We start from the raw sequence: 25,686 nt of genomic DNA, 5'->3' as shown, positions 1-25,686 counted from the left end.
ACATTACTTTCTTTTTTAGTAATATACACCAGTAATTTTTTAATCACTGTTGGTCGTGTTGTCATTGAATTTTTTGTTGTTTAAAAATTCAAGTATAAAACTTCTGAGATCTTTCATGTTTTTTTTTTAATGTCACTAAAATGAATTTTACTCTTTGACTAATTTGTTGTTAAATCTGTTTTTACTTTGTAGTTGATTCGAATCTGTTGGTAATCTGTAGTGAATTTTAGTCAAATCTCTCACTGCATATGCTAACTCTACATGCACTACTCTGATAAAACAGATGCCAGGAAGTGATGGTCGATCCTATCAAAACTTTGGACTGATTCACATGTGTGGTTAGTGTCAGCTTCTATCCCTCCTTCTAAGATCTATGGATCAGATGCAAGTTGTTCTGAATCAATCTCCTCTTCACAGCATAGTTCTTCTCAAGTTCAATCAAGTTGCCAATAACAACCTGCAGCTGATTCGATAGGACCAAAATCTTTAGCTCTGTGTTTAGCAGAGTTATGAGCCTGTAACCATGTAGCTCTTCCCTGCCATGCCTGTTCTTCTTCCTTGGTAACTTAACCTGGAATGGAATCCTCGTCAAACCAATAGTTGAACACATCCATCAGAATTGTTATAAATATAGGCCACATCCTCAAATGCAATTCGTAGCGCAGACCATCAAATCTTGGTAATTTATTGTAGCCGACTTGCTTCAGCGCAGTCAGAACCTACTGCTCTGTCACCCTGTCTTTGCAACCACCCACTTTAGCCACCTTGAGGTGGGTGGGGGGGATCGGCCAAATATCCACCAAAGTCTTGTTCACGGAGACTGGGAAGACAGATAGTAATGGGTAGTTCACCTCAAACAAGGCATATTGCCACTGAGACTTAAGGAGCTATTGTGATTAGAAATCAAATTTATTAGGGCCATTCTAAGTAGAGATTTGTGTAGCAAAATATTTGCTGATATTACATTTAAATGTCTGCATGCTAGTACAGTAGAGAAAACAGGGAACAGGAGGGGATTTCAGGAACTAGTATCGTGAAGAAAGAAGCTATCAGAATAAAAAGACTTCTACAATAATTCTAGTCTGTTAAAAGGGTAAAAAATGAAGTTGATGTTCTCATTCGTTTTGCAGAATGTTGGAAGCTAAAATGAAAGCATAATGCAAAAAAAAAAAAAAAAAAATACACCAAACACAGATAAATGATATTAATCTATTTAAATTATAATGCAAAAAATGTCTTGAAATATATGAAGATTAAAAAATGCTCCATAACTTTTACTTCTAGCTTGTTTCATGGATTCACTTTCTTCATCACTTTCTAAAGTAAATTTCACAAGAAGATGTGAACTCAAAATATTTTCCAACTAATAAAAATCATTTCAAACTCCAAAAATAACAAGTCTATGTGAACATTGTAAGCCAGTGCAAACTTAAAAAAATTCTATAAGACCTGGTCAACAAAATCAGTATAATTAAGCCCATGCACGGAAGAACCCAAGAATGTCTACTCAATAACTCACCTGTGTGTTTGCCCCCATACCATCTCAGGTGAAGCGAAAAAGACTCAATGATTCACATACCAACTTTCTCCATTTCATGCACACATTCCTACAAACTAGCAAGTAAAAAGAAAACAATTACTACCAACTCATATGCATTAATAATAACAATGTAAACGAACACACAATACCAAATACACATATATGCATATTATTCACATTATGAACATTTTGACTTTTGACTTCTAACTCTAATTTCCTTACCAAACACGTCTTTGTACTATAAACTTTGAACTAATTGAAAATATTTTTTTCATTCTCATAAAATTTTATATATAAAATGTTTTGCTATAAAATTTCGGTTTCTCCATTATTCATTTATAAAACTCTGTTTATGTTTTAAGGTAGCATTTACTGTAGGGAAACGTGTGACTTACCTAACTAGCATGTGTGCATAATTCAACGGGTCGGTCGTGGAATGAAATGAATGAAGAAGAAAGAAACAAAAATGGCTGCCTTATCTCTTTATATGCCTGCAATGTGATCACCCGATATGCAAATGAGATGCTCCTGGTTGGAGATAAAAGAGGGTTGATTTTTTAGAGGGAGGTTCATTTTGAAGTTGGATTTCGAAGAAATAAGTTAAATTAGCAGAAGTTCGTTTGGAGTTGAGAGAAGGTGCGTTACGTATACAGACGTTTGGAAGTTGGAAGTTTGGACAACAGTGTCAACCTTACCCAGGAAATTATTGGTGTGACGGGCGGAGGAAATAACACTCAAGTTATTGAATTATAAGCTATTTCGGCTCTCGGTGTGCAGTGACTCAAAAGACAGAAAATGGACAGATTCGACTTTCGCTTGATACCTGAGTTTGATGGATCTACCACTGGACCGTCTGTCATCGAATGGGTGGAAAAGGCTGAGAAGATCTGTACACTGTGCAGAATTAAAGAACCAGCCACAGTCATTCCTTTGAGGTTAATCGGAGGGGGCCCTATGCAGTCTACCAGCAACTCGGGGATGAACCAGACTGGGATACAATCAAACACAGCCTGTATACAGCGTTTGGTACAGATCCGTTTGTTGCATGGCAACAGTTCACAAGCCGGCAACTTCCCCCCCAAGGAAACAGTTGATGTTTACCTAGCCGACCTACAAAAGTTATCGGTACCATTTGGTGGGGTTAACGATAAGATATTAAGATGTGCCTTTTTAGTAGGCTTACCTGAGGAGGTCAGCAAATTGTTGCGGGCATCGTCATTAATTGATGAATTGACAACAGACGAGTTATTAGCCCAAGCTCGAAACATCTGTAAGGAACAGGAGCCAATTGCAGCAGCAACTAGTATTTAACATGCAACAGTCGAACTGCATGGAGGCAATGTAGATTCTCTCCCAGGTAGTAATAAGCATGTAGGCCCAGTGTGCTATAAATGTGTGGAGGCCAATCATTTTGCTAAGGATTGCCGGAGTGATAGGAGGTGTGTATATCCACGAGCACAGAGAACAGTACAATGCTATCGTTGCAATAAGTATGGGCACATATCTCGCAACTGTTTGGGAAACGACATTGGAGGCAGGTACTATCGCCACCCTTGCCCCTTGCCAACCAATAAACGCAGGATTACCGGTCATTGGCATTAAAATTGATGATGTGCAGTGTTCAGCACTCATAGACACGGGGTGTTCCCGGTCCATAGTTAGTGCACATTACTGTCAGATATGGCGGTATTATGACGATCAATGGTTTATCCTGAGCATGTTGTGGTGAAGGGACAGTCACAGTCTATACTGAGAAGGGTGATATAGCCAAAGTTGATGTTCCGGTGATTCAAGAAAAACCCCTTGGCTATGATATGTTGATTGGAATTGATGCAATACAAGCACTAGGAGGCGTCATAATCACAGCGACTGGAGGTGTAAGGCTTGGAGAAGGAAAAGAAGTCTGTGCACCCATGTCTATTGAAGAAAAGGACTTCTGTGCTACGTTTGACGACAATGAAAAGGCGTGGACTGCAAAGTGGAAATGGATTATGAGCCAGGCACCAGATCGGCTGTGCAACACAATCCATTCCAGAGTATGCAGTTTCCACAAAGAATAGGGCCGCATATGAAGAAGAACTTCAGATGTGGATTGATAACGGATGGTTAATACCATACCCACAGGAACGTCTGGGACCACCCAAAGGATTAATTCCACATGGCTGTTGAACTAAAGACTAAATTCGGCCCATAATGGATTACCGAGAATTGAATCAACATGTTGATGCTTTCACTGAAAATGCAGATGTGTGCGCTGCTAAACTAAGAAAGTGACGTCAGAAAGGGAGTAATGTAGTAGCACTGCTGGATTTGAAGAGAGCCTATCTGCAGATACGTGTACATGAGTCATTATGGCCATTTCAGACAGTGATAATCCAGGGAAAACGATATTGTTTGACACGTTTAGGTTTTGGCCTAAACGTAGCACCCTTAATAATGACAACTATTATTAAAACTGTTTTGATGCAGGATGAGACCACAGCTAAAGCTGCTTCAGCTTACATTGACGACATCTACGTTAATGAGGATATAATGTCTGCAGATGTGGTTTGAGCAAAACTGCAATCGATGGGTTAATAAGCAAAGACCCTAAGCGCCTAAAGGACGAGGTGCCTGTGTTAGGCCTAGAGGTCTATGAGAAGGACAATACTTTGTGATGGAAGTGAGGGAGCGCAATTCCAGAGTTACCCAGTGTATTGACAAGATGCATTGTGTTTTCTATTTGCGGTAAATTAGTAGGACATCTACCTGTCTGTGGATGGCTCCAAACGGCAACAGGAGTGTTAAAAAGACGAGTAACTGCAGTAAGCAAAGGATGGGACGACATGGTGGATGATGATTCTCTCCAGCAAATGATGGCTGAAATGTTGTCCAGAGTACATGGAAACGACCCTGCCCAGGGTGAGTGGCAAGTATCTGGAAACGAACTGAATGCATGGGTAGATGCAAGTTCACTGGCTACAGTTGTCATGTTGGAACAGTTGGGTGCTGTTGTGGAAGATGCGTGCTGGCTTCATCTGAAAAATGATGCCCAGCATATAAATTTGGCAGAACTTGATGCCACGTTAAAAGGGCTTAATCTCGCATTGCAATGGCAGGCTAAGGTTGTGCATCTCCACACTGACTTGTTGTGTGTTTACCACTGGTTGACCGACACCTTGACTGGAAAGGCTTGAGTTAAGACTAGAGCTGCAAGTGAGATGTTAGTGCGAAGGAGACTGGCAATAATAAAGCATATAGTTGACGAATACAGCTTGCAGGTGGACATTACCTTAGTTTCGTCGATGCAGAATTTGGCTGATAGCTTGACTAGAGTACCAAAGAGGTGGATTGATGTAATTAGGCAAGGATCTGATCCTCCACAACAGACATGCGTGACCGTAACAGATCAATTAACACCTGACCAGATCCGTACAATACATCAGCAGAGTGGACATCCCGGAATTCGGAGGACAACATATTTTGTCTGACGAGTGTGTCCTTCAACTACAAGAGCATCAATCAAGGCAGTTATACGCTCGTGTGAAGAGTGTCAGCGAATTGATCTGGCACCGTCCCAATGGCAAAAAGGGAAGCTTGAGGTGGAGGACAACTGGTATCGAGTAGGAATGGATGTAACGCATTATGAGGGCAAGCATTTTTTGACCATGACAGATTGTGGCCCAACACATTTCATGATATAGCGCCTATTGACACGGCAGGATGCACCTAGCATTATACGACAGTTGAGAGTTGTCTTTTTTTAACGTGGTGCCCCGCTGGAAATTCTGACTGATAACGCCACTACGTTTCGATGTCAAGAATTTCAGAAATTTACGCAGGAATGGGGGATTAGAATTCTTTACCGATGTGCATATTTTCCAGAAGGTAACGGTATAGCAGAGCAGTGTCACCGCACCATTAAAAGAATTGCGGCCAGGACACAATGTTCTATTCCAGAAGCTGTGTACTGGTATAATGTGACACCAAAGGACGATGCAACACCAGAAACTGCACCAGCTAATGGGATTTACCACTATGAACAGCGTATAAAAGGAATTGATGTCACACCATCAGTGGTTAACGTTGTCAATACACCATATCAAGTGGGAGACCGTGTTTGGGTAAAACCCCCAAATGCTGGGTGCACTGTAAAATTTTGCAGAGGAAAAATAGACAAAATCATAAGTCCTCAGACCATGTTGATTAATGATGTACCACGTCATGTAAAAGATATCCCCCCCTGTTATACCTCTTCTGATTCTGAGGATAATGAGGAAGATCACATACAGTTCAGGGATGATCCTGATTGCCTACTGCCCCTACAGGTGAGCATAGAAACACTATTTACAGAACCAGATGAGGGAATGATGGAACATACTAGTGGCAATAGTGATGAGAACGATGGACATGAGGAAGTAATACCACCAGTTCCTCATCGAAGTACCCGAGAAAGATAAATACTGCCCACCCACCGTGATTGTGAAACATCGCCTATAGCACCATGAGAGGGGATGATGGAACATACTGAGGAAGATGGAACCGAGGAAGTAATGCCTCCGATTCTTTGAAGGAGTACCCGACAAAGACGGATACTACCCCCTTGCCCTGATTGTGAAACACCGCATAGGGGACCACAAGAGGGGATAATGGAACAGACTGGTGGCAATAACGGTGGTAATGAGGAAGATGGCAATGAGGAAGTGCTGCCCCGATTCTTCGAAGAAGTACCCGACAAAGACGACTGCCCCCCTGCCCTGTGTGTGATCATGAGATCAGGGGAGAGTATAGGGAAACGTGTGACTTACCTAACTAGCACGTGTGCATAATTCAACGGGTCAGTCGTGGAATGAAATGAATGAAGAAAGAAACAAAAATGGCTGCCTTATGTCTTTATATACCTGCAATGTGACCACCCGATATGCAAAGATCAGTTGGCTAAAACGTGGTGAAACAACAGCTATGAAGATGAGGACAAAAGTCTGCAAAAAATAAATTATTTCAATTGTTTTCAATAAATGCCTCAAAACCAAAACCACCGACTGTTGCGAAGATGTTATAGAAAATGCAAAATAGTCCTGTGTTCAATCTATTGGATCCAGTGTTGCTAAGCAGGGGCTTGGTTCCCATGAATTTTGATGACAAATGACAAATAATAATTGTTTAGTTAAAGATATTTCTGAGCAGGAGAGGAGGTGTTGATTCACTTGGGGATTTTGATTGATGTGTGTGTTTGGGGTTATGCAGCAGAATTGAATGCATTGATCAGTGTGAATGACAAATAATGTTTTTTATCAGGAAATTATTTCTGTGCAAAAAAGTAAGAGCCAGTTTGCTTATGATTCTGAATAATAGAATTGAATGCATAGACTGAGGCGAGCATAACTGAGTTACTTTGGTTGGATATTTATTTTCAATTGTTGTTAAATATGTTCTGTGCAAAAATGGAAAATCCAGTTCGCTTTGAGATTTGGATTGAAAGAATTATTTTTTAAATTAATTATTAAAGATTTGTCTCAGGGCAAAAGGGAAATGTCATTTCAATAGATGATGAAAAGAAAACATCAGCTGAAAGAGAGTTCAACACGGTTATGAGATCATGTTTGGCCTTGGAAAACTGTTGGGTTGGTCAGGCTGGTATTGATTGATGCTTGACCAATCTGTTACTGTGTGAGTTGATGTGACATTCATTGATTGGTCGATCAATGGGGGGGGGGAGATCATGCCCATGGCCGACCACATTCTCAGGTTAAATAGTAGTGCAGAGCTGTTTTTTGGCAGTCGGTCGGTAGAGAGAGAGTTAGTTACTCAATTCCTGTCAGCAGTTCCACTAGATTCCCCATCAGACTCTTTAAAAAACAATGTGGTTGTAGCAACCAACAATGTACAACCTCATTATCTGAGGATATTATTAAATCTCACTTCTGACACCATGTATAAATATAATAGAACATTTATATCCAGGAATGAAGACAAGACACAGATATTTAATATTAACTTATGATGCACGTGTGTGCTTTTATTATATATTTGCTATGATAGTTTATCTCTGCCTGGGAAAGTTGCCCACTGTAAAGATACAGATTTCCCATCAGGAGTATACAACTCTGGTATTATGATAACAGAAGGAAAAAGATTTGACTCTAATGAAGAAGTTTGTAATGAACAAACACTAAGACGCAAATGGCTTGAATTAATTATTCTCTTTGTTTCTCTGGTTCATTTTAATATGCTCTCTTTGTCACTTCCTAAGGCTAGCAAGCTTTAACTTGAAGGTGTTAACTCAAAGTATTTTCAACCAATAAAAATCTTTCTGAACCCCAAAAATAACACATACATGTGAAAGTAGTAAGCCAATGTAAACTTAGAAATTCCAATAAGAACTAATAAAGAAAATCAGTTTTTGCCAGATTACACCAGCCACCCTGAAAGATACCAGAATGTACATTCTTCATTCTTTACCTGCAGAGAGTGGGCAGTCACAAAAGAAAAGAACTCAATGATTCACATATCAGCTTTCTTCAATCTTACGTTTATATTCATACATGCTAGCAAGAATCAAGCAAGCGAAAATGATTACTATTCACATCTATACACACACTCACGAGAACAAAGTAAACCAACACACATACACATACACACATACACAATGCCACACTACCAAATATTCACGTATGTACATTACGCATACATGCATATTTACACTATAAACGTATTGACCTTGTGATTATTTACGGGACTTTCTTTACCAAACACGTGTTTGCACTATAAACATAAGTTAACTGAGGTCTATTAAGACTAAAGACAAATTGTTCTACAACCCCCCCCCAAAAAAAACAAAAACACATCAGTCTGGTCGAGAAGTGTTGGAATCAATGTGTCACTAAAAGGATACTATGTTGATGAATAAAGTAGAATTTTGCTTAATTTAACCTGCCAACTTGGTTATTCTTGTTTTGTCTGTGATGAGCACTTTCATTTTTTTTTTAATTTCTGGAATCAACATTTCCTTATCTACAATACAATAAAAACAATTATTTAAGTATTCTTTTATTAAAAGGGGGAGATAAGTCATTACGTGGTCAATATCGCAACTGATTAAAAAGATCAGATAATCAATGAAAATTCATCTACGAAAGAAATCAATTCATCTTCATTTATCACATGTAATCACTTTAAATAGGTTTTGAAGTCAAACATTTGACAAAGTGATGTTAATATTATGACGTTATTATTGCCAAAATCTGTATTCAGTCAGGGGGTGCATGATTTGCCTACTGGATACCACAAATACAATACACATGTGTTATTAACACACTGACAAATGTAACAAAAATAAATAACACAACATGACAAAATGCAATGGAAAGGTTTTATTCACTCTCATGGTGGTCTCTACCATATGAGATAGGTATAGAATTTAGGGCAGCATCACCTTACATTTTTTCAATAGGTTCAAATTCCTTATATATCAAGTTTCAAGTCTGTAGATCAATTATTGACGGAGTAGTTTGGTAGAAACTGTTCAACACACAGACAAACAAGATTACTTATCTCTTATAAATGATATCTAAAATGATTGCAGAAATTCCCCTCTATCTCAAAATATCATAAGTTTGCAACAACAGATACCACATACAAATTCAATACATCTAGGCTATTAGCCACTATCTTATTTAACTTTATAACACCATTTTAGACACATTTAGTTGTTATAATGTAATGTAGCATTTTATAATGCTACATTGCATTCAAGGAGCAACATCATCACAATCGCAACGTCTTTAGAGGAAGGAGTTCTTATTTTTCCCTCTAAATGTTTAGTCCTCCTACCGCCACCAGTCTACACCAGAAGGAAAGCTACACTTTATAAATATATTGTGGTTACACTCATCGTAATTGGATCATGAACATATAGACAAAACACAAGCTTTCCCTTTTCCATTTCATAAATAATAACAGCTCCCATCAAAAATCCGTCCATTCTGATTGGCCAAGCACTGAAAATTCTCAAATTCTGAAATTCAAATCTACTAAATAAATGAATACTGACAAACATTAAAACATTGTCATATTATGAGTTATGTCCCCTTCGGTCAACTCTTTAATATAAAACAATACAAGAGTTGCGTTCCTTGTGGTTAGTAAAAATAAATACATGGACTTGCTCCATGGCTTATCACGCTTTTTTTTGTTTTTGTTTTTTTACACAGTGATCACCACTTATCAAGGCCCAGAAGCCACTCAGGGATAAGGGTTATTGCAAGTACATTACGTTAGTGTGGAGATTTGATGAAGTGTTTACTTAAGGGGGCGGTTCATTAGGAATTTATTAATGTTGGACTTGAAGACATCCAAGTTGTAGTCCAGTGGGAAGCAGGCAGACAGAACAGAGTTCCACAGGCGTGCAGTTCTAAGAACTTTTGTTCTTTTGTTCATGGAATCCACGTTTTGATTTAGGCACAGATAAAGAGTGGGGGAAATTTTCTACAGTGGATTCAGCTAGACGGGTGTTTTTCGTGAAAGATTGGCGAGGGGGGACCAGAGATTGGAGTTCAGACGAGCACCTGCCATGGAAATAACGATAAAACAAGGATAGGCTCGCAACGTCTCTTCTTAAATGTATCTTGTCTTCTGGTGTCTTTTTTAATAAGGTTCATCCCGTATCATATAATGAAACAAACATAATCGAACATGGTGGCAGCTACGGGGAGTTTCTTAAAAACAAAATAAAAAACAAAAGAAATCCATCCACAAATAGAATGAATGCAAAAGAAAACATTAGTCTTCATGTTGCGCATAAACGCACGTGGTGACGAGGACAAGCGCTATCTTAAAAAAAAAAAAAAAATCAATGCACAAAGTAAGTTCGCCAATTTCATTCAGTCATGTCATTGTTTTGTTTTCTTTGTTTTTTTTTATTAAAAAAAAAGGGGGTATTAGTATAATAATAATATAAAAAAAGCAATAATTAAATTAAAGTAAAATGAGTTCTAATGCAAGCGAACCCGTTATGCACTGGGGGTCTGCGAATCTATTTGAATTGTTCAGATTCTTCAAGCAATGGTGTGCATTATATTTCTCAGTAAAAAACATTCCCGTCGAGAAGCAGGTCGACCACATTCTACTGCTGTCTGGTGAGGAAGATTTACGGCGATATAACGCCTGGACATTTGACGATGATGCTGACCGGATGAACCCGGAGGCAATTTGGCGTGAATTTGAGGAGCGTCTAGAGCCCCAAACCAATTTTTGTATTGCACGTTTCTATCTGCGTGAATATAAACAGAAGAATACGGAAAGCATCGATGACTTCATGGCGAGATGTAAACTACAGGCAAAAAAATGCAGGTTTAGAGATAACCAAGAGACTGAAGAACGTCTCATTGAACAAATGATTACCAGCACCAGACACCCGGAGTTACAAAAACTTCTACTTTCGAAAGGCATGGAGCTTACACTCCAAGAGGCCTTAAATAGTGGTAGAACGCACGAAGCGTCCCTTAACCACATGCGGCAAATGGCTGAAATTCGAGGCGATTGTCAGGAAATTAGTGCAATAAAAACAAACCAGTGTCGACGCTGTGGAAATAAACATGAAAAAGCAAAATGTTCAGCCTGGGGCACCACATGCTTAGCGTGTGGCAAAAAGAATCACTGGGCAAAAGTCTGCATTAACAAAAAGGAGGGCACAAGAAAATACAGCCAAACAAAAACGACGAACAGCCAAAAGCAGCCGCAAGAAAACAGATACAGAAAGTGGAACAGTAAAATCTGCTCAGTAAAATCTGAGCTCAAGGAGATGTATAGAGAATTTGAGCAGTTAAACTTTAATGTGATTCATGAGCCAAAAGACGAGCGTACTGAAATAATAACGGAACTTAAAATAAAGCTTCCCAATAGACCAGGCACTCATATACTCAAAGCAAAGTGGACACAGGTGCAGAATGGAATACGCTTCCTCTACGAACTTTTCGAAACATGTTTCCCAACAGAGTTGATGACTTAGGACAACCCATTCCAGGCTGCACAAAGAAAGAGCACACGATTCTGATGGCATACAACAACTCAAACATAATACAGCATGGATCGATCTACATACAATGCGGACACAAAGACAAGTGGAAAACTTTAAAATTCTTTATTGTCACAACAGAAGGGCTTACAATCATAGGATTACCTTCTCTCAGAGACTTGGAGCTGATAAGCCTCCACTGCACCATTCAAAAAAAGAAAGATCCGATTAACTCTGTCAGCGAATTAAAAAATGCATATGCAAGTCAGTTCGATCGCATGGGACATTTTAAAAGTGACTACCACATCGTCCTAAAATCTGATCATCCTCCAGTAATACATGCACCGAGGAAATGCCCTATCCATCTTAGAGAAGAAATAGAAGAGGAGTTGAAATCCATGGAAGCCCAAGGCATCATCAGAAAGGTCACCGAACCGACTGAATGGGTCAGCAGCATAGTATATGTTCAAAAGAAGAATGGACAACTTCGCTTATGCCTTGACCCAAAGGATCTGAACCGGGCAATAATGAGATGTCATTACAAGACTCCCACCATGGAAGAGCTAGCACACAAGCTATCAGGTGCTCAACACTTCTCCAAGCTAGATGCCAAAAACGGATATACCTCTTGACGCAGAATCCCAATTACTAACAACCTTCAACTCACCGTTTGGGAGATACTGTTTCCAAAGAATGCCCTTTGGTCTGGTAATATCACAGGATGTATTTATGCAGAGAATGGACATGATACTGGAAAAATGCCCAGATACAATTGGACTAATAGATGATGTTATCGTTTTCGGAAAGACTAAGGAGGAGCACGACAGCAACCTCCACCGGCTTATGGAAGTAGCACAAATGGAAGGATTGTGTTTTAATGGTGATAAATGTGAGATAGATCAAAAGCAGATAAGCTTTTTTGGGGCTATCTATGACAAGAACGGCATTAAACCAGATCCTAGTAAGGTAGAAGCTATAAAGCAGCTTCCCAGCCCTACCAACGTCAAAGAATTGCAAAAAGTGTTGGGAATCATCACTTACTTGTCACCATGCATTCCGCACCTATCAGACTTAACTGCACCCATGAGAGATCTGTTAAAAAAAGAAGCAGAGTACCAGTGGACTGCCAGTCACCAGAAGGCTATGCAGAAAATAAAGGATGAGATCTGAAAAGAAATGTCTCTCGCTTACTTCGATCCAATGAAAGAGACAAGCCTACAGGTAGACGCCTCAAACAAGGGTCTAGGTGCAGTACTCTTACAAGAAGGAAAGCCCATTGCATTTGCATCAAAAGCTCTAACAACAACAAAACAAAGGTATACAAACATAGAGAGAAAGCTTTTAGCTGTAGTTTTTGGCTGTGAGCGCTTCAAAACATACCTAGATGGAAGCAAATTCCAGGTAGAAAGCGATCACAAGCCATTGGAAATGATCAGCTTAAAAAATCTAATTGCTGCTCCACCTCATTTGCAACGTATGCTGCTGCGCCTACAAGGATATGACATGACCATCATGTATCGCCCAGGTAAGGAAATTACCCTGGCGGATGGATTCTCCCGACTACCCAACAGAAAGAGTAACGAGGAGATCGACCTTAATATCCAAGTTGACTTTGTCCAATTTTCTGCTAAAAAGTAACACAGATAAAGCTAGCAACGAAAGCCGACTCTATATTCTGTGAACTTAAGGAAACCATCCTGTACGGCTGGCCCAATACGTCCAGGGAAATAAGCACAAACTTGCAGCCATATTGGTCGTATCGGGATGCGCTGGCCATCGAAAATGGAATTTTGATGAAGAGTAATCGGATAATTATACCCAAAGTGATGCAGCAGGAAATCCTACAAAAAATCCATTATGGTCATCAGGGTATGGAAAAATGCAAACTGCGGGCAAAAAGTTGTGTCTTTTGGCACAACATTAATAAAGATATAGACAGCATCACACAACAATGTACCATATGTCAACAGCACCAAAAAACCCAGAGTGCAGAACCTCTGATGCCACATGAGATTCCTGTAAGGCCCTGGCGAGTAGTGGCCACTGACCTGTTCCACAGTGAAGGTTACAATTACCTGCTGATGGTGGACTATTACTGAAAGTTTCCCTTTGTGAGGAAATTAAAGGAATTTTCCAGACAGGAAGTAGTCAAACTAATAAAGCAGATATTCGGTGAACAAGGGATCCCAGAAAGAGTCATCAGCGACAATGGTCCTCACTATAGCTCCAGTCTTTTCAAACAATTTGCAAGCGAATGGGGATTTGAACACGTCACATCATCCCCTAGATCGATTTTTCAGTGTTATTATGTACTAATTTGCAAAGAAAATGCAAACTCACTACTCAAGGAATCTATAAAGGATAGTTGTTTGTGTGTATGACCAACTGGAGGGGAGTCGACTAGGCAGAGGAGAAAAAGAAGATTGGGCAGAGGTGGATAGAGAGATATAAGTTTTTATAGAAATAGGTTATTCTTTTGTCCTGAACAATGTTGGGTATCTCTGCTAGTTTTATATAAGTCTGCCACTATGCCAATGACATCTATCTATCTATCTATCTATCTATCTATCTATCGTTTTCATGTGTGCCTGTGTGAGTCTGTGTATACAACTGTCCTACAGCCCACACCATCGGACCAATCATGATTAAACCTGACATGATAATGGTCTCCAACTTCAGGATGGTTCACACCATTTTTCAAGGTAAAGGTCAAAGGTTGTCATATTTGGTGCAGCTCTTACAGCATCTACTTACTGCAAGGGTGCCCGCGAAAAATTCCCACAAAGTGCTGGTATCTTTGCTAGTTTATAATAATTGTTTTCATTAGGCTTTTTTTTCAACTTTGATACTAGAAAATTTACTCTCTACTCCTAATAAAAACAATACTCCCGGGAAATGCTGGTTGGAGTCAGCTTGCACAATATAAAATGTATGTATTGTTAAGAAAACAAAGGGAAATGTGTGATGCACGAAATCTATATTATATTTCTCTCTGTGTATCTGTCTGTCTGTTATACATTTTCTCAGAAAGTCCAATCTACTGAAATTTTGTATGGACTTTTGTTATTATAAAGTACAGCGAACTAAGTATAATGGTATCTGTTCAATGCACAGGCTGAATGTATACTATAATGTATACTACATCAAGGGGCATTGACTGCTTAGCATTGATACAAGCCATTACTTCTTTGACATACTACTTAAGATGCCAAAGTTTACTGCAAGTGAAAATGTGCTTGGTCATTTCCTCTTTAGTATCCTCACAGCATGGCTAAAAGGGGAATTCTCTTCAGCCATTCCTGCATAGTCTATCGTAGAGGAGCAGCACATTATGAACAAGTTGCCAGGTCAGAAAATATTCAGAATTGTTTAGATAAATTCGATCTGGTTCCCAACTACACTAGGAGTGAGTTTCCTTCTCCAACAATCCCAGATGCTCCCCGAGCAAGTCGGAGGCAATACCTTCGACTAGATCCTTATATGGTTTCTTTCTAGACTGTGCAAGGTCACTGGACTCCAACAATGTTTTAAGCATTGCACAGCTGTTGGCAAAGAACAGTGACTTCCCTCTTGGACTATGTTGACTTTTGATCAAGTGGTCACTTATGAGGTTGGAAAAAGAGTTCTCAACTGCAGAGACGCATGGAATATCTTCCATCAAAGTGCTACCTAGGAAAGCCAATCTATCGGCATGTCTATGACATTCCAGATCAGACATCCCACGTCTCCCATCAATTTGGCATAAAGCACTCATTCTAAGACAATGACTATAACTTTTGCCTGTTTTTAATAAACTAAAAGTTTAGTATACTTATATAATAGTATTATTTTCTTCATCTTCTTTTAACCTATAAAGATAAGTTTGTACATGCTGAAACATGTTGAATGCATCTAACACAATGCTACTAGATTCTCACTATCCACTCAATTATGTCCGTTGCAATATTTTTGCTATAATGAAGCTATGATTATAAAAAATTGGAAAGTTCTATTTATAAATAAGGTGATAAAAACTGACTAATCGGATGGAATCATGCTCTGCTAACAACCAATCAGAAACTGGAATCACTCCATAAATATACTGAATCTCTTAAGAATTTCTGCACATAACTTTTCAACTTCACATGGGAAGGAACTTTGCTATTAGTCTTAAGACTTTTTTGAATTGGTTACTTACCAGAAACTTTATTCTTTGTTTTCATCTGCAAACTTTTACAGTTCAAAGTTTCTCTGGATTGATACTGCCATTTTGTTTGAAACAACATTTCTCTTTCCTTATAAAATTAAAATGGTTTACAACTCAAAAGGTTAAGCACTCAGCAGACGACTGATGATGGATCAGAATCAAAATTCAAATAGTGGCAGGTGAAATATTTTGATTATTTACAAATTCAAAAACTACACATTCAGACACAACTTTAAAATTGAAATGATTGAGAATTTATCGAAAAGAATACAACTTTCGGAATTGATACAGTACTTAAATGACAGAAGTCTATCTCTGATAATGCAAGAAGCCTTGAATGATGGCTGCAAAGAATTGAACATATTAAAAGAGCCTTATTTATCGAAGGAAAAACAAAAATTATTTCTTTATATATATCAGGATGACAAGAAAATTTTTGCAGTTTTTAACTTTTAAATTCAGGTGAACATATCTCGGCTCAAACAAAAATTTATTGATCAAAATAGGCACCATCAGAATCAACACACTTTTGCCAATGCAAAACAAAAGCATTTCTTATTCAGAAAGTTGTTGAGATGCTTGAAAAAGTGGTAGTCGGTAGGCGAGAGGTCTAGAGAGTATGACGGATGAGGCAGAGTTTCATAGACCAATTTGTTCAACTTCTGCAAGGTCTGTTTAGCAACATGCGATTGGGCATTTTCGTGGAGGAGAACTGTAAACTAATGCTGAGTGTTGTTGTTGAAGTTTCATTCGTCATAATGGTTCTTCTTCATCATAATGGTTTTGCCTGCATTCAAAAACCTGTGATGGATGACCACCAAATACTCAGCAAGACCTTCTTTTAGTGCAACTCTGGATAAGTGTCATGGAACTTTGTTGGCATCTAACCACTAAACTGAGCATCACCAGTTGTTGTAAGAACCCACTTTTTATCGCAAGTCACAAGCCGGTCAACAAATGGGTCATTCTTGTTGCGGGTAGGGAAGATGACACTTCATAATGGCCTTTCTTTTAGTTGTCTTTCAATTCGTGAGGCACTCATTTATCAAGTTTTTTGTCTTTCCAATCTCTCTCAAGTGGTTGGAAATCGTTGTATACATTACATTTGATTCAGAATCAAGTTCTCAGACAGTGTGTGTGGATTGGCTTTGACTAAGGCTCTTAATTGATTGTTTTCAACATCCGATGATTGACCACTATGCTCATCATCTTCAAGACTCTCAATGCTGCCACAAAATTTCTTAAACCACCATTGTGCTGTGCATTCGGTATTGGTTCCTGGGTCAAATGCTTTGTTGATATCGCAAGCTGTTTCAGCAGCTTTTCGGCCTAGCTTGAATTGAAATAAGAAAATTGTGCAAATTTGCTTTTTTTCTCAGCTTGTATTCAACGTTCTGAAAAGAAGATATAATTGCTTTAAAACGATTGTAATTTAAATGATTAGGTAGAGCGAAAAGCGCTCTTTAAAATGATATATAGAGTAAAGGTATTACAATGAAAACTTATTTGAAAATACATCCGTTGAAATCAAAATTAAAAATTCAGTAAGAACTTTCTTCTTAACCTAATAGAACTGATGTCTCTAAAACGTATGGAAGCCAAGATGATTACAGACTAAAACAACAGCAGATTCATTAAAAAATATCTGGTGAAATGATAGCCTATTAATTTTGATGGTTCTGAAAGGATTGCCAGACAACTTCAAACTATTTATAATCATGATAACACAGAAAGAAAAACTCATGACTTTTTAGTCAATTCAAAATAACACTAAGAATTTATGAAGAAACTAAGAAGATAAAAAAGGAAAATAAAGAATCGATAAGTATCATTAAATTCCAAAACGTCCACCAAAAACCAGTAAAATCAAATTATACATTTACCCCAAATAAAAACCATAACTTTTCAAAGAACAATTTTTCTCCTAAGAAAAAGATGAACATTATCTGCTATTATTGTGGGTAACACAACCACAAAAGTTCTCAATGTGGATACAAAAATTTCAAAGGGGACTCTATCAAACATGTGGTGTGCTCCACTAAGGAACATACATTTTTATTTTCATGTATGCTTGACATTTCAACAAACAATACTCATGTAATCATGAAAGAATCTAATTTTATCAATTTTTATTACAATTTTAACTCCCACAATCAATTTGTGAAGCAAGCCGGCAGCAGGCAAGTAAATGATATAGTTTTAAAGAGAGACGATCCTAAAATCTCCTTAAGAAATAATAAAGGTGAACTTAGTTTCTGTATTCTAAACACGTAATCCCAACATGTATGTGCTTGTTCACAGCTACTCTGGAACTTTACTGTCCATACTAAACTGCTCCAAATATTCTTTGGCATGGACAGCAGAACACATGCTCTTATTCACAAAATATTATTAATATAAGAAGAGGTAGCTGTATTGATGATCTCATCCTGGCTTAGAATGGCAGTTACAATGGCCTGTATTATCAAAGAGGTGACATTGAGCCAAAATTCTACAATATTTTTATCTCACTGTTTGAAACGGCCAAAGGCACTGCAATGTTTTAACTTTGCTGTCACCATTCCCTTAATTTTTGTGAGCAAACATCCACATTGGCTGTATATGTGTCAACATACTTGTTTAGCTCCCGATAACATGGTGAACGTGCTGTTTATTTTCCTGCAGAATGGCGATGAGAGGGATTAAACTCTATGGGATTCCGGGCTCTTTTTTCGAATATGAAAGTAGCCAGTCTTCTTTGCCAGGGTCATCCTGCTTTACCCTTGGAATAAAAGCAAATCAACAGATCGTCTGCTGTTTCATCATCCCAGCCTTTGGTGACTGCTCTTGCCCTCCTCTTTATGATGCCTATTGCTGCACAAGTTCATCCACACACTGGTAGGTGCCCCACAAGTTTTCCAAACAGGGAGAATACAGCTTGCCTTGTGAAGACATCGGGTACTTCAGAAACTGCAGTTCCACACCCCCACTTCAAGGTCCTTCACTACTGTAGAATGTTCAGGCCCAAGATGCCATCCTTCCAACGTTCTGGGTCCTTGCAAATCAGACCAAACTCAGCCAGTTTGGACTTTACGTGTGATGATGATACGTCTTCGTTCACATTTATGACATTAAGGTATGCCAATGTCCCCTTTTTATTGTTTCTTCCTGTGACAATACAGCATTGACGATGATCTTCATTATTTGGGGTGCCACCTTCAGCCCAAAGCCTAGTCTGGTAAGGCACTACCTCCTGCTGGCAAACACCACTGTCTGAAATGGCCATATCATCTCGCTGACCCGGACCTGTAGGTATGCTTTTCTTAGATCCAGCAGGGACACATTGGAACCCTGCTATTCTCATAGCTTGCTAGCACAAACGTCAGCATCTGCGATGAACGCATCAACATGTGAATTTAGTTCATGGTAGTCCATCACTGGCCTCACCTTTGCTTTGTTGTGCTGAGCAACCGTCAACAATGGGATCAGGCCTTTGGTAGGTCCAAGTTTCTCATAGGGGTAGGGAATCAACCAGCCATCCTTGATGCATTTGCAGAGTTCCTCTTCATATTCAGGCCTCATTTGGTTGGGCACATGGTATTCAGCTACTCTGTTCCACAGTTTGGCTGGTTTCTGGTTTTCTGACTGTAGTGTTATCATAGAACTACTTTCATACGCGTAACAAGGAAATCATGGCGTATGAATATTGATGTAAACCGCCTAATACATATCGTATTCGCCAACATGGCGTAGACCTATACACACTTACCTTCAATCTCTCTTCCTATGTAAATATGTAATAAAGTTCTATATCAAATAAAACCACAACTTGGTTATCAATTACTTATAATAACAAACATAAATAAACGACATGGTGGCAGCGAAATGGATACTGAACATTTATAACAGTTAAAAAAAAAAAAAAAAAAACTCACTCAGTTGGATTGACTAGTCGCAACCGACAACAGAAAAAAAAAAAAAAAAAAACTTCGACAACAGATACGAGAGGAAAAATACGTTTACAGAAGACAAAACAAGGCATGTAAACCAATTTTCATTAATGTGCATTTTATAAAACTTTGCTGTCATTCTCGTATATGCTATAAACACGTGTGAATTTTTGCACAATAGCAGACATTTTGAATTTTTGTCAACTGTTGTTATTGTATGTGTTCCCGTAAACACGTGTGGATTTTCGCACATTGGCAGACATATTGAATTTTCTGTTTATTGAAAAAATACATAGCCGTTAATAATAATGTCTACCAATAATGACATTATTCCGTTTATGGACTGGGAAATGCCAAATCCAGCGGAAACATTTAAACTTTTTAAACAGAGGTTAGAACTATATTTTGCTATAAACAAAATAAAAACCGACCAACAAGTGAATTACATACTGCTAAAGACCGGCAACGAAGGTCTCAAAAAATTTAACACTTGGAAATTAACAGAGGAGGAAAAACGTTCTCCCGACACTATTTTTAATAAATTCTTGGAGCATTTAGAACCTAAAGAAAACTTTAGGATTAATAGACTAAAGCTAATGTCTTATAAACAAAAACAAAATGAGACATTAGACGACTTCGTCAATAGATGTCGTCAACTTACGTTAAAATGCTCACTAACCGACACTGAACAAGAACAGCGAATTATAGAACTAATAATTGCGAGTACCCCAATTGTCGAATTCCAGAAAGAACTATTACGAAAAGATAATACGCTAACACTGGATGAAACCATCCGAATTGGTAAAACGTATGAGGCAACAAACGCACATATTAAACAGCTTAGAGAGATGTTAAACACCAATAACGGGGAGGACAATAGCGCCAATACTGACATACAAGCAATTAAAAAATATAAACAAAATAGAAAGACAAACAACTGCCTTAATTGCGGAAAAAGTCACGAACGTCGACGTGAAGCATGCCCAGCATTTGGTTCCAAATGCAAAACGTGTGGAAAATATAACCACTGGGCAACAGTATGTTTATATAACAGAAGATCAAGGTCAAGATCGCAAAACAGAGACCGTGGAAAACAAAAACCATTAAACATGAACCAGACCAAGAAAAAACACTTCATCCAAACTGATATATTATCCAGGAACAACAGCCAGGAACTAAATGAACAATTCGAAAATTTAACTTTTTCCACCATTAACACACCCTCTCAAACACAGAGAGATGAAGCCTTCGCTTATATAAATATAAAATTACCTAATCGAAACGGGACTCACAGGCTACGAATTAAGGTCGATACTGGAGCCCAAGGTAATACATTACCAATTTCTACATTCCGTAGAATGTTTCCTGAGAAATTAAATACTGATGGCTGCCCAAAACTAAAAAAACAAAGTAAGGGCAAAAAATTAATAGCCTACAATGGAACACCGATAAAGTGCTATGGCAATATCAGTATACCATGCAACTACCAAACCCCTGATTGGCACGAAAGCACCTTCTATATAGTAGATGTAAATGGACCAGCAATTCTAGGATTACCATCACTGGAAATACTGAAAATGGTCACTCTTCACTGCACGGTGAAAGAACAAAATATAGTCAAACCAATCAACAAAATCGAAGACTTGGTACAGATCTATCCAGATCAATTCGACAAAATAGGCTCTATGCCTGGACATGTCAGGTTAACAACAAGCAAAAACGTACAACCTCACATTGACCCACCAAGAAAAACCCCAATTGCCCTAAAGGACAGCATAAAACAGGAACTAGACAAAATGGTCAGCAACAAGATCATTAGAAAAGTCACAGAGCCAACAGACTGGGTTTCCAGCCTAGCTTATTCACACAAGAAAGATGGAAGCCTGAGAATCTGTCTAGACCCAAGACGCCTTAACATTGCGCTAAAGAGACCACACCATGCAACCCCTACAGTGGAGGAGCTAACACACCACTTTGCAGGTGCCAAGCTGTTCTCTAAACTTGATGCCAAAGCTGGTTATTGGTCCATACATTTGGATCAGGAATCTCAGCTGCTAACAACATTCCAATCCCCTTTTGGCAGATACTGTTTCCAGAGATTACCATTTGGGTTAAGTGTATCCCAGGACATTTTCCAAATGAAAATGGACCAGATACTCGAACAAGTTGACGGAGCAATTGGAATTACAGACGACATTGTTGTCTATAATAAAACGGACAAAGAGCATGATAAGATCTTATACAGGCTCATGCAAGTAGCTGCAAAAAATGGTCTTGTGTTTAATTCAGCAAAATGCAAAATAAAATCAAAAAATATATCTTTCTTTGGAATGATATATAGTGAAAATGGTGTCAGCCCAGACCCAGAAAAACTTAAAGACTTACAAGACATGCCATATCCAACATGCAAAAAAGAACTACAAGAATTCTTAGGCCTTGTCACATATTTATCACCATTCATACCAAATTTAGCTGACAAGACACATACATTAAGAGGCTTGTTGAAAAAAGACGTACCTTTTCTCTGGGAAGAGCATCACAAGGTATGCTTTGAGATGCTTAAAACAATAATCACCAAAGACTCCACACTAACATACTTCGACACGAATGAAGTACCAATACTGCAAACTGATGCGAGTTTAAAAGGACTTGGAGCAGCATTAATGCAAAACAAAAAACCTATTGCATACGCGTCAAAATCTTTAACAGACGCCGAGCAACAGTATTCGTGCATAGAAAGGGAACTTCTAGCAATTGTATTTGGTGTGCACAGGTATCATGTCTACCTATATGGACGGAAGTTCAAGGTACACATCGACCATAAACCCTTGGTCATGATACTACAGAAACCACTGACCAGTGCACCTCCTAGGCTACAACGAATGATGACCAAATTACAGGGATACCAGATACAAATAGAATACATACCAGACAAAGAAATGACTATAGCTGATACACTAAGTCGTCTCCCCAGTACTCAAAACACTGACATGATCGACTTAGATATTCGAGTTGACTTGGTGAGATTTAGGAGCGAACGCCTGAATGAAATAAAAAAGGAAACAAAGTCTGATCCAATACTCAACCAATTACATGAAACCATAACAACAGGATGGCCAGACTCAATTAAGGAAGTACCACCAACAATTCGGTCATACTGGTCATACAGAGATGAGTTATCTGTCAGTGATGGCATAATCATGAAAGGCTCAAGGATTATTATCCCTGAAAATCAGCAGAAAACTATCCTGGACCAACTACATTACAGCCATCAAGGTATCGAAAAGACACGTCTGCAAGCTAGAGATACTGTCTACTGGGAGCGAATTAACACTGATATTGAGAACATGATCAAAAAGTGTTCAATATGCCAGGAAAACCTCCCAGCACAATCAAAAGAAACGTTACAACCACACGACATCCCTAGTAGAGCATGGGAAGTTGTTGGCACTGACTTGTTTCACTGTAACGACCAGGAATACCTCATAATTGCTGATTATTATAGTAAATTCCCAATCATACGGAAAATGAATGGCATGGCCACAAGCAACATGGTCATATCAACAATGAAGCAGATATTTTCAGAACATGGTATTCCCACCAGAGTTATTAGTGACAACGAACCACAGTACTCCAGTGAAGCATTTAAAGAATTTGCTCAACAATGGCAATTCGATCATATCACATCATCTCCAAGGTTTCCTAAATCAAATGGTTTTATTGAATGACAGATTCAAACCATTAAAAGAACAATAGTCAAAGCAAAGCAAGCAGGAAGAGATATTAACCTTGCAATGTTGTGTTTAAGAACAACGCCTATCAGCCACAAACTTCCAAGCCCAGCTGAACTTCTAAACAGTCGCATCATGAAATCGAACCTGATTGCAAAAATCACGAATCACAGATTTCCCAACCGTGACCATATCCACGAAGAACTAAAGCACAGACAGGATATACAAAAAACCTATCACGATAAAACAGCCCATGACTTACCAGCACTTGTCCCTGGACAACACGTACGTATGTGGGATAACCAAACTGGAAAATGGAAACCAGCAACAATTCTCAGCAAATGTACAGAACCTAGATCGTACATCCTCAAATTGCCAGATGGATCGTCAAAAAGACGTAACAGAGTCCATATCAGAGCAGATGGAAAAGCAACCCATAAACATGTTCACTTCAGTGACCAAACCCAATCTCAATCTGGACTCCCTAACACAAGCATCTCAAACCAAATAAACACTAAGAAACACGCACCAAATATAACGACATGGTCGTGAAATCCATTGGCCAAACAAATTTAAACAATAAACATCTGAACAATGTGTACTACTTTTCTTCTTTCTGGTAAGGGGGATGTAGTGTTATCATAGAACTACTTTCATACGCGTAACAAGGAAATCATGGCGTATGAATATTGATGTAAACCGCCTAATACATATCGTATTCGACAACATGGCGTAGACTTATACACACTTACCTTCAATCTCTCTTCCTATGTAAATATGTAATAAAGTTCTATATCAAATAAAACCACAACTTGGTTATCAATTACTTATAATAACAAACATAAATAAACGACACTGACCACCTCCATGAGGCGGTCCAAGCCTTCTGCTGCTGGTCAAATTTGACACTAAAGTCTGGCTGGTTGATCCTAAATGCTGCGCATACTGGGGTCCTTTCCTAAAACTGTACTGCCCCTGTCTGCATTATGTGAACACCACCTAGGGCTCTGATGGCATCATAGCCTAGAAGCAGGTCAAAGTTCAGCAGATTTCAAGCGCTACTAGTGCCTCGACATTGTCCGAATTTCCAGTTCTTGTACATTAACTGTGCTCACCCCACAACATGTCTGTGTTTCTCCACTGCTAATGGTCATCCTGACACTCGATGGCTAGTATAATTCAGAAGAATATGATTAGAGGGAGATAACTTCTGCTCTTTCTTGGTCAACATTACTACTTGACAAGTCACATTTAATATGTATGTCATTTCAATTTTATACAAAATGTCAAGGAAAGGTATGGACCGATTCATACCATCCAAAAATTCCAACAAAAACCTAACAGCCAGCCATGGTTCTCCCCAGAATGTGCTGCTGCCATCCCGCACAGAAATCACTTTTTCCATAGCTACCAATGTAATAGACCCCCAGCAACCACTGCAAAAGAGTAATAAAAATGCAAGAGAGCTATATACTCAGTCCGTTAAATCCAAAGTAGCTGAGCAGTGGCTTGGTTCCCACCAGTTTTGGCAAATAGCAAACAGGATCCTGAGCAGAAGCATGCGTTCTATCCCAACCATCATCAATGGACCTGAGATCATCTCGTCAGCATCAGATAAGGCCAAACTATTTGCCAAGAACTTTGCAGCTAATTCTACCCTATGCAACGAAGGCCATCAACTCCCCGTATTTCCTCCTATAACGGACAACACACTCTGCAACATACAAATATATGTGCATGATGTCGCCAAGCTAATCAAGAACCTTGATTCTAGTAAAGCAACTGGTCCTGATGGCATTCCAATCATTGTGCTGAAAAAGCTTCAACCAGAACTTGCCCCCATACTTACAAAACTAAATTAAATTAAATGTTGCCTTAAAGAGAAGTACTTCCCAACATCCTGGAAAACCTCATCAGTATGCTCTGTATTTAAGAATTCAGGTGATAAGTCATCTCCCTCTCAGTTCAGACCAATGTCTTCTGTGTGTCATGAGTAAGTTGCTGGAATCCATATTAAATAGAGAAGTAGTCAACCATCTCAGCAGAAATAACCTTCTTAGTGACATGCAATATGGTTTCCGTTTTGCCAGATCTACAGCAGATGTGCTAATGGTTATATCTCATAGAATTAGCGAATCTCTTGACAAAGGCTTCCTCTCTAGGACAATTGCTCTTGACATATCAAAGGCCTTCGATAAGGTATGGCATAAGGGCCTACTTCACAAGATTTCCAGCTACGATATAACTAGAAATGTTTTCTCGATCATTAAATCATTTCTCTCTGATAGGCTCATAAGAGTAGTGGT

Source organism: Euprymna scolopes, chromosome 41 (assembly GCF_053919585.1).
Source record: "Euprymna scolopes isolate OS-2025 chromosome 41, ASM5391958v1, whole genome shotgun sequence".
In the NCBI taxonomy this organism is placed as follows: domain Eukaryota; kingdom Metazoa; phylum Mollusca; class Cephalopoda; order Sepiida; family Sepiolidae; genus Euprymna; species Euprymna scolopes.
Note: the sequence above shows the minus strand (reverse complement) of the source record.